Source organism: Triticum urartu, chromosome 2 (genome assembly GCF_003073215.2).
Source record: "Triticum urartu cultivar G1812 chromosome 2, Tu2.1, whole genome shotgun sequence".
NCBI classification, from domain to species: Eukaryota; Viridiplantae; Streptophyta; class Magnoliopsida; order Poales; family Poaceae; genus Triticum; species Triticum urartu.
Window position 1 is genome coordinate 378,385,340 of NC_053023.1, and position 14,894 is coordinate 378,400,233.

Sequence of the window (14,894 nt, forward strand, 5' to 3'; positions counted from 1 at the left end):
GAAAGGGCCGTCGAGCGAGGACGACGATGAAGAGCCTCTCCTACAGAACATAGGGGGACAGAAGAAATTTCCCCCGAGGTCAAAACACTGAACATGATCTATGTCACTCATATCCCCAAGTGGAAGCGCAAGCGCGCGTTAAGGGACGTCTATGCCTTGGAGCCAGTCGCCCCGAAATTCAATCCATGGTCAGCCTGCCCGATCACCTTCGATCGCAGAGACCATCTGACGAGTATCTGTCATGGGGGTTCGGATGAAATGGTCCTCGATCCAATTATTGATGGATTCCACCTCACGCTAGTCCTTATGGACGGCGGCAGCAGTCTCAATCTCCTCTATCAGGACACCGTCCATAAAATGGGCATTGATCCATCAAGAATCAAGCACACTAAAACCACCTTTAAAGGGGTAATACCCGGCGTAGAGGCCTGTTGCACAGGATCCATAACACTGGAAGTCGTATTCGGCTCACCAAATAAGTTGCGGAGCGAAGACCGGATCTTTGACATTGTCCCATTCCGAAGTGGCTACCACACACTACTTCGAGGAACTGCTTTCGCCCGTTTCAACGCAGTCCCGCACTACGCTTATCTTAAGCTCAAAATGCCTGGACCATGTGGCATTATAGCAGTCAATGGAAACACGGAGTGCTCCCTCTGTACAGAGGAGCATATCGCGGCCCTCGTGGCCGAGGTGCAGGGTGGCCTCGCTAGGACGAATACCACACTGGCAGTCAAGCCCCCAGACACGGTTAAACGAGTCTGGTCTACCCCGCAGAATGACACTCCGGCTCATATAGAGCTGGATTATCAATTCGGCCTCCGCAAAACCCCCAGTCTGACAGCGGCATACGTACCGCGCATACATAATTACGCGTTAAAAATACCATGGCCAAGGACGGAGGCATGCTAAACATAGGGTCCATGATACGGCTTGACCCTATCCGGACCTATATATTTCTCCATCTTTTTCTTCTTGTTTTATTTTTTCAGGTTCTTTACAACCCACATCAATTCCCGGAGCTAATAAGGGCCTCCTCTTAGGCCCCTTATACATAATTGATTGTCGATCCTCACAAAGGATCCTAAACCAAGGTGAAAAGCGGCGTAGATGTGCGGCAGAATGTCCAAAGGATCTTCTAGATCATCTTTTCAAATTCCGGACCTGCATACAGGTTTCCCTTGTTCCCGGCATGTAAAATAGCCGCGATGCTTATTGCATCTTCTGTACAAATACATTTTGACGTACCAATCATATTATAATGGAAACAGATTCACCAAGCCTTGTTTGGCATTGGCCCCCTTTTTCTCTTTTTCCCACTTTACGTTGAAATTGGCATATACAACTTGGTACGTCTTAAATCGCCAGGGGCTCTATTTAAGCCATATACATATCTTCAACAATAGAAAGTCCGAACACTCTCATAGTATACTTCGGCGTCCCGAATACTGCATTATATGCATCGGCTCTGAATCATGTCTTTGGTCAATAGTTGGGTTGCCCGGCTCCTGTGCTTGCCACCTTATGTTCCGTTTTTCGGCTAAGGTAGTAAAGGGAGAACTACTGCGATTGTGTTTCCGGCTGGCCCGTTCAAGCACCTCGGTAGAGAAAGCCGAAAACTGACTGTCATGATGCGGCGAGAGCTGGTCCGTGATTCGGTGACTTATTAAATCTCTAGCAATTTCTTCCGTATTACACGAAGGTCCGGCTTTGTGTAGACATGTGTCTAAAACCATCTAAGTTCGATAGCTGCATACGCACCAGGGGCTATCTTATAACCCCATTGTCAAACTCCTATGGCTAAGCGAGAGTGATAAAGCCGCATAGTCCAATTGCCTCACCCGCCACACTAACACCTCCTTTACGGACCAAGACGTTGGGTTAAGAGTGGTTATGTGCTATCCCGAACACCCCCGTACTAGTTACGTGGGGACTGAAGCCGACGCCTGTCAAACTCTCAAAGATACAAATAGGCGCATAGGAGGAGAAGTAATTCAAGATAACAGGCACAAATATATTACAAAAGCCTCGGTTTATTATCAAATGCCTAGGTGGCTCGGATACATTTACTCGAACATAATATCCTTCGAGAATTGGCCCTCTATCAAACGGACACCCTCAAGGACGTCGTCAAAGTACCGGTCTGGCGTGCGCTGGACCTTGTCCCCGGGCAGACCTTCAACAGCTACACTAGCGGCCTTCATCTTCGCCCAGTGCATCTTGACACGGGCAAAGGCCATCCGTGTGCCCTTAATGCATGCTGAGCACTTCACTGCCTCTATTCGGGGCAAGGCGTCGCCGAGTCGCTTGACCAGGCCAAAGTAGCTGTTCGGAATGGGTCCGGCTAGCCACAGCTGGACTATGATGTCCTTCATGGCCAAACCGGACATCCTATGCAGCTCTACCAGCTGCATCATCTGATTATTCAGCAGCACTGGCCGCTCCGGTGCCAAGTATTGCGACCACAAGAGCTTCTCCGTCGCGTTCCCTTCTTGGGCCCAGAAATACTATGCGGCGTCGGCAACACTCCTCGGGAGATCTGCAAAAGCATATGGAGCACTCCACAATCGATTTAGCAAAGCATATCTCCGACCGCCGAATATACTCTGTAAAAGAAAAGGCTTACCAGCCACTATCTGCCGGGCTTGCTTGATCTCCTCGTGAGCCTCCCGGGACTCGGACTGAGCCTCCTTCGTAGCTTGAAGAGCCTTGGTGAGCTCGGCCGCCTGGGCCTTGTTGCTCTCCTCCAAGGACTCCCACTTGGTGCGGCTTCCCTGAGTGCCTACTCTACTTCGGTCACCCTCGCCTCATACTGAAGGCGGGCAACATTTTCGGCCTCTACATCCGCAGCCACTTTCTCCGTGGCTATTTTGCTTGCCCTCGCCTTCTCCTTGGCTTCGGCAAGGACATTCTTGAGGGCCTCGACCTCGGTCGTGTTGCCTACAACCATTTACTTAACGGCGCATGAGCTTAAACTCTGAGTTCACATTATAACTTAGGCTTGTCAAGGGGTCTCTTTAAAAAACAAAAAGCATACCCTGGGCCTAATCAAACCGCTTGTTGATACGGTCGATCTCATCGTCAGCCAGCTTCAGTTTCCGCTGGAGTTCAGATACTCCTGTATCCTTAGTTGATGCCGCCAATAGTGAAGCTTGTTTATCAAAATAGATGAACGCGTTATCTTCGGTGACTATTTTATCCTCTAACCGGCTCTTTTTTCCAAGACCCAAATAGAGTCTCAGGGGCTATTATCAATATACAAGCATATCCTTCCAATACGAAAAGCGGCTAAAGCATGTTATATCACTTACCTCAAAACCTGTTAACAGGCTAGTGAAAGCCTCGTTCAGACCACTTTTTACGGACTGAACCTTCTCAACCACCGCACTCATCAGGGTATGGTGCTCTTCCATGACGGAAGCACGTTGAAGTGCTTCCCTCAACATATCCAGTGCCTCCAAATTGATAGAGGTCGCCGGTGGAGTCGACACTCCCCCTTCCCTTGAAGGGGGATGTTCGCTTGGGTCCGGAGCCGCGTGGGACTTCGGAACGGTATCCGGCTGGGGGTCGGGCTGGTCAAGGCCCTCGCCGCCAGTTTCCATGGGGATTACGCCCCCCATGTTTTCGGCCGCCGAGGCATTGCCCTCTGGTGCTGTTTTAGCGGCCTCCCGCACCTCTCCCTAGCCCGGTGAGGTCCTTTGGGATAACACCTTAGTGTCATATGTGGCATGTGGCGGGGAGGCTTGTGGAGGCGACTCGCTCTCCATCATCTCTGGCGCCAATGAATTCCCCGAAGACAATGATTGTTAGGGGAGGTTACGGGACTGAAAACATAGATGATATGTCATCCTACAATTCATAAAGAGCCGGATATATAGATTATCTTTGAATACTTACGATTCGGCCAGGGGCTTCGGCCTAGGGTTCCACTCAGGGATGGCTTCGACGTCCGATTCTGAATCGTCTGGAAGGGAGAGTTTCCCCTTCTTGGACGCCTCTGCCTCTAAGTCTGTGGAAGCCCCCTTTTCTTCTTTTCTCCCTTAGGGGGAGAACTGTTCTCCTCCTCTTCCTCTTCGTCTTCATCTCCCTCGTGGGATGAGGGAGCTTCAGTATCTTCGGACGTTATGTCCGAAGTACCTTCATGGCAAAGGCCAGTTCTGGCCTCCTTGCCCTTCTTCTTGGCCTTCTTCTCCAACGCTTGGTACGGTGCCGGAACCAGCATCTTCGTCAGAAGAGGAATAGCTGGTTCTTCGGGCAGTGGAGCCAGCCACTGGATCCGCTCCGCCTTCTTGGTCTAGCCCTGAAGAATAAGGGGAAGGCTTAGTATGCTCTTTAATTTACAAGTTGAGGATATATTTGAAAATCTGAAAAACTTATTGGAGTGGCTTGGTGAGCACAGTTGAGGCTGAGGTCTTCGGTCGTGTTCGGCCATGACTTCTGGGCCTTGAAAAGCAGCTTCCATATATCTTCATGCGTTGTGCCGAAGAACCGCTGCAGGATTCAGGGACTGGCCGAATCAAACTCCCATATATGGAGAGTCCGGCGCTGGCAGGGGAGGATCCGGCGAAAAAGCATCACCTGGATCACATTGGCAAGGTTGGTGTTCTTCTCTATCATGCTTTGGACCCGCTTCTGCAGCGTCATCACCTCGTCAGAAGACGCCCAGTCCAGGCCCTTCTTGATCCATGTTGTAAGCCACATTGGAGGACCATATTTGAATTCGGGAGTGGCGGCCCATGTGGTGTCATGGGGTTCGGTGATGTAGAACCACTCCTATTGCCATCCCTTCACAGTCTCTACGAAGGTCCCCTTGGGCCAGGTAACACTAGGGAGCTTGCTCACCATGGCACCGCCACACTCCGCGTGTTGACCCTCGACCACTTTGGGCTTCACATTGAAGACCTTGAGGCACAGGCTGAAGTGGGGGGATGCGAAGGAATGCCTCGCACACGATGATGAAAGTCGAGATGTTGAGGAATGAATTTGGGGCTAGATCATGGAAATCTAGCCCGTAGTAGAACATGAGCCCGTGGACGAAAGGGTGGAGTGGAAACCCTAGCCTGTGAAGAAAGTGGGGGATGAATACTACCCTTTCATTGGGCTCTGGGGTGGGGATGATTTGCTTCTTGGCAGGGAGCCGATGGGTGATTTCTTTGGCCAAGTACCCGCTTCCCGGAGTTCCATGATGTTCTCCTCCGTGACGGAGGAGGCCATCCACTTGCCATGTGCTCCAGATCCAGACACGGCTAGAGTGTTAGCTGGGGATGGAAGGGGTTGAATTTTGGGCGCTAGAGCTCGAGGACAGAAGGGCTGAGGAGGAAGAAGGCGTGGGGGTAAAAAGATGGGTCCTTATAAAGGCAGTGAATACTAAGCGTCCCCCCATGAGCCTTAAAACTCGCCTATTCCCAAGGGGTCATGCTAAACGGCACAGTTGGATTACCCAAAACCGTATTGATGAGGATCCCACAATAAGCGGACATGATCTCTGCTTTGACAAGACGTGTCAATGAAGACCGCATCTCAAAACGTGAAGCGGGAGGCTGAAAAAATGGTTCGAGATGATAATAAGACATGACCTGTTTTTGTTTAAGTATTTACCCTTGTGGTTCAGGGTTGTAACTATTGTACAGAGCCGGATATAGTACTTTTTATCAACTACTTCGGAGTATTCGTAGGAGGAACCCGCCTTGCAATGCCGAAGACAATCTGCGCGCCGGAAAAAACATCATTGAAGCCTGGTTCAGGGGCTATTGAGGGAGTCCTGGATTAGGGGGTCCCCGGGCATCTGGGCTATGTGACATGGGCCAGACTGGTGGGCCGTGAAGATACAAGATAGGAGACTTTCCCCCGTGTCCAGATGGGACTCTCCTTGGCATGGAAGGCAAGCTTGGCGTTCAGATATGAAGATTCCTTTCTCTGTAAACCGACTCTGTACAACCCTAGGCCCCTCCGGTGTCTATATAAACCGGAGGGTTTAGTCCGTAGAGGCAATCACAATCATACAGGCTAGACATCTAGGGTTTAGTCATTACACTCTCGAGGTAGATCAATTCTTGTAACCCCTATACTCATCGAAGTCAATCAAGCAGGACATAGGGTTTTACCTCCATCAAGAGGGCCCGAACCTTGGTAAACATCATGTCCCCCGCCTCCTGTTACCTTTGATCCTCAGACGCACAGTTTGGGACCCCCTACCCGAGATCGGCCGGTTTTGACACCGACACCTTCCCATATGGGCTGGCCAAATTGAAGTAGAAAAGCGGAAGGAGGAAATAAAAAAGGGAATAGGATTCCCCATTCCCCCTCTTCCCTTCCTACTCTGAATAGGAATAGGAAAGGTGGGAGGCCGAATTGGGAGGATCCCAAGTAGGATTCCTCCTACATGGGGTGCCCCCTTGGCTGCCTCTCCTCCCCTCCAACCTATACATATGAAGGGGGGCCGCTAGAACATACACCAACAATTGTTAGCCATGTGCGGTGCCCCCCTCCACAGTTTACGCATCCGGTCATATCTTCGTAGTGCTTAGGCGAAGCCTTGCGCGGATCACTTCACCATCACCATCACCAAGCCGTCGTGCTGACGAAACTCTCCCTCGACTTTGCTGTATCAAGAGTTCGAGGGACGTCATTGAGCTGAACGTGTGCAGAACTCGGAGGTGCCGTACGTTCGGTGCTTGATCGGTCGGAACAAGAAGAAGTTCGACAACATCAACCGTGTTGTCAAACGCTTCCACTTTTGGTCTACGAGGGTACGCGGAAACACTCTCCCCCTCTCGTTGCTATGCATCTCCTACATAGATATTGCACGATCGTAAGATTTTTTTTGAAATTGTATGCTACATTCCCCAACAGTGGCATCCGAGCCAGGTCTATGCATACATGATATGCACGAGTAGAACACAAAGACTTGTGGCCGATCATAGTCATACTGCTTACCACTAACGTCTTATTTTGATTCAGTGGTATTGTTGGATGAAGTGGCCCGGACCAACATTACATGACCACGTTAATGAGACTGGTTCCGCCGATAGACATGCAACTTGTTTTGCATATAGGTGGCTGGCGGGTGTCTGTTTCTCTAACTTTAGTTGAATCAAATTTGACCATGGCCGGTCCTTGTTGAAGGTTAAAACAACACACTTGATGAAAAATCATTGTGGTCTTGATGCGTAGGTAAGAACGGTTCTTACTAGAAGCCCGTAGCAGCCACGTAAAACTTGCAACAACAAAGTAGAGGACGTGTAACTTGTTTTTCACTGGTACACATCGGTGCTATACAAATGATTTTTAACCCCTTTCCACGATGGCATTTGGAACCATCGCCTAGTGAGTGATGGAGATAGGGGGTCCTTCCCACACGACCTAGAAACCATCGGGGATATGCCCTCCTGGCACACACGCTCGGCAAAATGAGGTCATGTGCGACCAGCGAGCACTCAAATACGGTAATATGTATAGTAGAGCTAAAAAACAATTATACAGGCGAAATTGTTTCTGGTCGCAAGTACATCCAACACAGTTAGTCCCCGCTAAACGTTTCTGTTCGTATGTACATCCCACACAGTCGCTCCAAGGAAAACATTTCCGTTCACAGGTAGATCACACAAAATTTTCCCTGTTAAATCGTTTGTGATAGCGTTGCCATTGCACACGATATTAAAAAATTTATTGTTTGCGTTATGGAATGCATCACACATGGTGCGTAGAAGAAACTGTGTGGCAAAGGTTGCCATCACACACAGTTTTTATGTGGTACGTTTGCGCAAGGTGGCCTAATGCAAACAATTTTCAGGAGAAGGTCGTGTGTAATTGTTCATTGATCCAACACGGTTTATTCCTAGAAACTGTGTGCATTGCCTGAGGTCATCACCCACAGTATTTTCTCAATAACCGTTTGCAATAGCAAAACCCAATAAGTAGGCTAATCTGCCATTAGCAGGCTAATTGCCCTATTATTAATAATCCATTTATTAATCTAATTGACATTCATATTAATCACATAATATATTTTATTTCCATATTAAGGATGCAAGATTTCATAATTGAAATACAACAGAGTACAACATGATATAGCTTCAGCACTAAGCTACCCCATTACACAACTACACCAGCACCAAGTTTCACATGCAACATGTAGAGCCTTTCGAAATTAGCATCATAGACGCTATATAGATAGATGCATATCATTTGGAAAACTGCTGAAGCGGAAGGCGAATATTGATCCTTCATCCATGTTGAAGGTCTTTGCAACTTTAGGCCAGTGCATGTGGATGATGGACAGTCTGTCCTTCATCCTCTTCAGAAATACTTCAATATTGAACTGTGGGTGTTGTATGAAAGCCTTCCTCGCCCCCTGGCCATAGAGGTGGTTTGAGAGGTAATCATCAGTGAAATGCTTTGGAAAGGACTGAAAACAAGGATGTGCATGAATATCTTCTCTATATTGGAAATGGGGCAAAGGAATGAAAAAGGCAAGGTATAATAGTTAGTACCATCTTGTAGTGAACTAATGTCTTCTTCATTGTGTAGACAAAGATCTTGTTGTTTTTTGTCTCTAATTTCTTTATCCTAACAATCATTCTGAATATCTTGATTTTATTGATATTCATGGACAACTCATTTCCCCATATGCAAAAAGGGTCGAATGCTGGGTCAAAACATCTGACAGCAGGACCTACATGTGCAAGACCAAATTGTTAAAAACCTAAATATTAGAATAGTTCCTGCAATTGCACAATAATTTGCTATTAGACAACGGACCATGCACGTGCAGTTAACTAAACACCACAACAAATGAACCAAATGTTAACTGAGCACCATATTGCACAATATAACATACTCCTAATAGAAGATCAGAGAATTAACCAAACCAAGCATGCTTAACAACTTGGAAATATAGCAATTGTATTTGTTTCTCATGTATTTAGTACAGCCAAATTCCATTTATTTCTCAAATGGTATACAGTAACAGAATGCACCCACAACAATTGAACATCGCATTGCATAATTGAACCAAGAAGTTAACTAAACACCACAACAAATGAACCAAACGTTAACTGAGCACCATATTCCATAATATAACATACTCCTAATAGAAGATCAGAAAGTTAACCAAACCAAGCATGCTTAACAACTTGGAAATATAGCAATTGTATTTGTTTCTCATGTATTTAGTACAGCCAAATTTGATTTATTTCTCACATGGTATACAATAATAGAATGCACCCACAATAATTGAATATCGCATTGCAGAATTGAACCAAACAGTTAACTAAACACCACAACAAATGAACCAAATGTTAACTGAGCACCACATTGCACAATATAACATACTCCTAATAGATGATCAGAGCGTTAGACAAACCAAGCATGCTTAACAACTTGGAAATATAGCAATTGTATTTGTTTCTCATGTATTTAGTACAAACAAACTAGATTTATTTCCCACTTGGTATACAATAATAGAATGCACCCACAACAATTGAACATCGCATTACAGAATTAAACCAAACAGTTAACTAAACACCACAACAAATGAACCAAATGTTAACTGAGCACCACATTGCACAATATAACATACTCCTAATAGATGATCAGAGCGTTAGACAAACCAAGCATGCTTAACAACTTGGAAATATAGCAATTGTATTTGTTTCTCATGTATTTAGTACAAACAAACTAGATTTATTTCCCACTTGGTATACAATAATAGAATGCACCCACAACAATTGAACATCGCATTACAGAATTAAACCAAACAGTTAACTAAACACCACAACAAATGAACCAAATGTTAACTGAGCACCACATTGCACAATATAACATACTCCTAATAGAAGATCAGACAGTTAACCAAACCAAGCATGCTTGACAACTTGGAAAATTGCACCCTGAAGAATTGAACATCACATTTGCAGAATTGAACCAAACAGTTAACTGAACACCACATTGCACGACATATAGAACATATACACTAGAGTAGAAGATTGCATGGTAAAAGTAGATAGCACAATTCACTAGAATTTGTTAAGAAAAGGCAATAGCTAGAAAACTGAACATGGGTCCTTATAGTGAGGTAATAAGACAAGCTACTCCTCATTGTCCGAGGTATCAATGACGATTGGCTCCTTGGACATGGAATAGGGCGAGGCCTCCTCATCGTGGGTGCCCTCGTCGTAGTGGTTAGTTGCCTGAGCCGCTTCGGGCACCAACCTGCTGGCTCTCGAGATGAGGTAAGCATGTGCATGCTAAGAAAACACCTCATAGTCTTCGTCGAAGGCACCGACGGTGGCCTCGAGAAAACGCCACCAACTGTCATTTAAAGCAGTCAACCGCGTCGCGGCGTCGGTGCACAAGGCGTCGACAGTGGCCTCGACAGCGAGGTGCTCCTCCAAGATCTGGGGGTCGGCACGAATGGCAGCCATCGCGACCTCATCCGCGCGTGCGGCTACGATTTGCTTATTCACTGCCATATGCTCCTTGAGATCCTGGCTATACTACATGCACCATGGCTTAGGGTGGTGCTTATTTGGTGGAGGGGTCGATGATTTTGGTGGAAGGTGTCGTGCTCGCCGGCGGTCAGGGCATGTGGGATGTGGAAGGAGGAGGACGGGGGTCGGGTGTCGATTACCTACCTGGATAGGTGAGGCCGAGCAGCCTGAAGGAGGGTCACTAGCGAGGAGGCGGCGCTGCAAGAAAGGAGTGAAGGTTTCAACTTGGAAAGGAAGGCGGAAACAGGGGAAATGTGGCTTTTGGTAAGGGGGAGGGGCGGGGAGGTAGATATTTCCATGGAAGCCGAAAATTTGGAGTCGCTTCAGCGAAAAAACTGGGGCGCAAAGTGTCATCGGACACGGTCCCTTATTTAGAGCGGGCTGTGGACTGTAGCCGCCGCACCTTCTCGCGTAAGCCGTATGCGTACTATAATCCGACAGTGCTCCAAGATATTTTGTGTTGCATCTCACACAGTTGGTGATAATAAATTGTGTGGCATCTACTTGATTTTTCGTCTTGATTTTAATTACATAATGGGGTCACAGCATGTTGTGGTAATTTTTTTGTCCCATTTGGGGCAAGTTTGGGGATACGCTTATCACAAACCAGAGCTTCTCACAACAAGCCTGATGGTTTCGGTAGGGAACGTCCCACCTTTGGGGATGAAACGATATCCATTACTTCTTATTGCTTTCAAAACTTTTCTCGTGTCAACATAGAACAACAGGAGTGTTTTGTCAATTTTTGGGATTTTTCGGGGTTCATTTGGACCTTTTTATGCATTAGTTGAGTTTTTAATGCATTTATGTGCATAATTCAAATTTGAACTACATGCACATGCTCTAATGCATATAAATTGGTTGAAAATTCAAATATGTGTCCTTGGTTGCATGCTTAGGTCCCATGCAAGAAATGGGAATGAATGTCAAACAACCTGCCATGGTCACTCAGCCGCAAACATTGAGATACCTGGTTTTTAAATTCTAGCAAATCCAAAACTCGTCTGATATTCATGAAACTTGATATGCTATCATGGAGCGGCATCAACATGTCGTGTTAAATTTTTAGTCCCATTTGGGGGCAGGTTTGGGGATGTGCTTCTCACAAACCAAAGCTTCTCACAACAAGCCTGATGGTTTCGGTAGGGAACGTCCCACCTTTGGGGATGAAACGATATCCATTGCCTCTTATTGCTTTCAAAAAATTTCCCGTGTCAACATAGAACAACAGGAGTGTTGTGTCAATTTTGGGGACTTTTCGGGGTTCATTTGGATATTTTTATGCATTAATTGAGTTTTCAATGCATTTATGTGCATAATTCAAATTTGAACTACATGCACATGCTCTAATGCATATAAATTGGTTGAAAATTCAAATATGTGTCCTTGGTTGCATGCTTAGGCCCCATGCAAGAAATGGGAATGAATTTCAAACAACCTGCCACGGTCACTCGGCCACAAACATTTAGATACCTGGTTTTTAAATTCTAGTAAATCCAAAACTCGTCTGAAATTCATGATACTTGCTATGCTATCATGGAGTGGCATCAACATGCCGTGGTAATTTTTTTTGTCCAATTAGGGGCAGGTTTGGGGATATGCTTCTCACAAACCAAAGCTTCTCACAACAAGCCTGATGGTTTCGGTAGGGAACGCCCCACCTTTGGGGACGAAATGATATCCATTGCCTCTTTTTGCTTTCAAAAAATTTCTTGTGTCAACATAGAACAACAGCAGTGTTTTGTCAATTTTTGGGATTTTTCGGGGTTCGTTTGGACATTTTTATGCATTAATTGAGTTTTCAATGCATTTATGTGCATAAATTCAAATTTGAACTACATGCACATGCTCTAATGCATATAAATTGGTTGAAAATTCAAATATGTGTCCTTGGTTGCATGCTTAGGCCCCGTGCAAGAAATGGGAATGAATGTCAAACAACCTGCCACGGTCACTCGACCACAAACATTGAGATACCTAGTTCTTAAATTCTAGTAAATCCAAAACTCGTCTGAAATTCATGATACTTGCTATGCTATCATGGAGTGGCATCAACATGTCGTGGTAATTTTTTTGTCCTATTAGGGGCAGGTTTGGGGATATGCTTCTCACAAAGCAAAGCTTCTCACAACAAGCCTGATGGTTTCGGTAGGGAACTCCCACCTTTGGGGACGAAACGACATCCATTGCCTCTTTTTGCTTTCAAAAAATTTCTTGTCGCAACATAGAACAATAGGAGTGTTTTGTCAATTTTTGGGATTTTTCGGGGTTCGTTTGGACCTTTTTTATGCATTAATTGAGTTTTCAATGCATTTATGTGCATAATTCAAATTTGAACTACATGCACATGCTCTAATGCATATAAAACGGTTGAAAATTCAAATATGTGTCCTTGGTTGCATACTTAGGTCCCATGAAAGAAATGAGAATGAATGTCAAACAACCTGCCACGGTCACTCGGCCGCGAACATTGAGATACCTGGTTTTTAAATTCTAGGAAATCCAAAACTTGTCTGATATTCATGAAACTTTCTATGCTATAATGGAGTTGCATCAACATGTCGTGGTAAATTTTTTGTCCCATTTGGGGCAGTTTTGGGGATATGCTTCTCACAAAGGAGAGCTTCTCACAACAAGCCTGATGGTTTCGGTAGGGAACGTCCCACCTTTGGGGATGAAACGATTACATTGCCTCTTATTGCTTTCAAAAATTTTCTCGTGTCAACATAGAACAACAAGAGTGTTGTGTCAATTTTGGGGATTTTTCGGGGTTCATTTGGACATTTTTATGCATTAATTGAGTTTTCATTGCATTTATGTGCATAATTCAAATTTGAACTACATGCACCTGCTCTAATGCATATAGATTGGTTGAAAATTCAAATATGTGTCCTTGGTTGCATGCTTAGGCCCCGTGCAAGAAATGGGAATGAATGTTAAACACCCTGCCACGATCACTCGGCCGCAAACATTGAGATACCTGGTTTTTAAATTCTAGTAAATCCAAAACTCGTATAAAATTCTTGAAACTTGTTATGCTATCATGGAGCGGCATCAACATGTCGTGGTAAATTTTTTTGTCCCATTTGGGGCAGGTTTGGGGATATGCTTCTCACAAAGCAAAGCTTCTCACAACAGGCCTGATGGTTTTGGTAGGGAACGTCCCACCTTTGGGGACGAAACGATATCCGTTGCCTCTTATTTCTTTCAAAGAAATTCTTGTGTCATCATAGAACAATAGGAGTGCTGTGTCAATTTTTGGGATTTTTTGGGGTTCATTTGGACATTTTTATGCATTAATTGAGTTTTCAATGATTTATGTGCATAATTTAAATTTGAACTACATGCACATACTCTAATGCATATAAATTGATTGAAAAATCAAATTTGTGTCCTTGGTTGCATGCTTAGGTCCCATGCAAGAAATGGGAATGAATTTCAAACACCAGGTCACCGTTGATTGCTGGCAAAACATTGAGATACTTTGTTTTTGAATTCTAGTAAATCCAAAACTCGTCTGAAAATCATGAAACTTGGCATGCTATCATGGAATGTCTGCCGACATGTTGTGGTATTTTTCGTGTCCACTTTGAGAGAAGGCGCACTCGAATAACAACCAATAAAGGCATTTTGAAAAAATAGCTGCCACTTTAATATCTCAAATATTTGTATAATTCAAATCATGTGCATTCTGTTAACCATTCACGTGACGCCATGTGTCTTTGTTTTAATGGCTATAGGAGGTGTTGTGCGGACAACTTCTTGACCTTGACTGAACGGGAGGCGTGTGAGTCCGGTGCGCAGGCTGACCGAGAGGCGTGCAAGCTGTCCTCCAATGCGCAGGCTCACCAGGAAGCGTGCAAGTTGTCCGCTGCGCGGGCTCACTGGGAAGCGAGCCCTTTGACTACCATGGTCGCCCACCTTCCTCTCCATTAATGGCGCCGTGTCGCTTTTTAATATGGGCGGCCTTACTGTTTGCCTCCCATTCCCCTCCCTCCCGCAGACCTCCACCAACACCATGGCGTAGAATGATCATCTGCCACTAGTCTTCAAGTTTGGTGAAATCGACTCCGAGCCGGAGGAAATAGAAAATAAGGAGGAATGGGGCCTCATGGACATGGCCCAGAACGAGCTGGCCGCAGCGGTTGCTGCCCCCGCTCTCTTCCCAGCTCTCATCCCCGCGCCCGCGCCAGCGACCATCCCCGTAACATTTACGGGCTGGTCGCCAAGCACAATCACAGAGCTAGAAGCCCGGGCGTCAGCGAGGTCTCCGCGCACCCACGCGAGCTCTTGTACATGCCAGCGCCAATGCCCGTGCCCATGCCCGTGCGCGCCCTCCACCCACCGTGGCGCCAGCCCCCATGCGTTTGACTGCACCCTCCGCGCCCGTGCCCATGGGCACGC